Source organism: Arachis ipaensis, chromosome B10 (genome assembly GCF_000816755.2).
Source record: "Arachis ipaensis cultivar K30076 chromosome B10, Araip1.1, whole genome shotgun sequence".
NCBI classification, from domain to species: Eukaryota; Viridiplantae; Streptophyta; class Magnoliopsida; order Fabales; family Fabaceae; genus Arachis; species Arachis ipaensis.
Window position 1 is genome coordinate 126,173,229 of NC_029794.2, and position 276 is coordinate 126,173,504.

At 18.8% G+C, this 276-nt stretch overlaps 1 protein-coding gene across 1 annotated transcript in view; it reads right to left on the minus strand.

Annotated features, from left to right (window-relative positions):
- The window catches only part of LOC107621588 (transcription factor PRE6-like), a 1,832-nt gene that overhangs the window by 1,156 nt on the left and 400 nt on the right, over nucleotides 1-276 (minus strand). The window lies entirely within an intron of this gene.

Below are 276 nucleotides of genomic sequence, written 5' to 3' on the forward strand. Positions count from 1 at the left end.
AAAATATAAAATAATTCACTTAAATATATATTGTTAAAATATTAAACCATTTAAAATCTCTTAATAAGATATTTTCATAAGAAATCACATTTTCCTATTTCCTAGCTGCATTATACCTAGCATACTTGAAATTAACTACAACTATTTTCTTCAAGCTAAAGTAATATATAATCAATTAATATATGAACCTTTTGAAGCAATATATATATATATATTGGTGAAATCAATTCCATGAATAATTTAATATATATTATTATATATATACAACTTATCCTA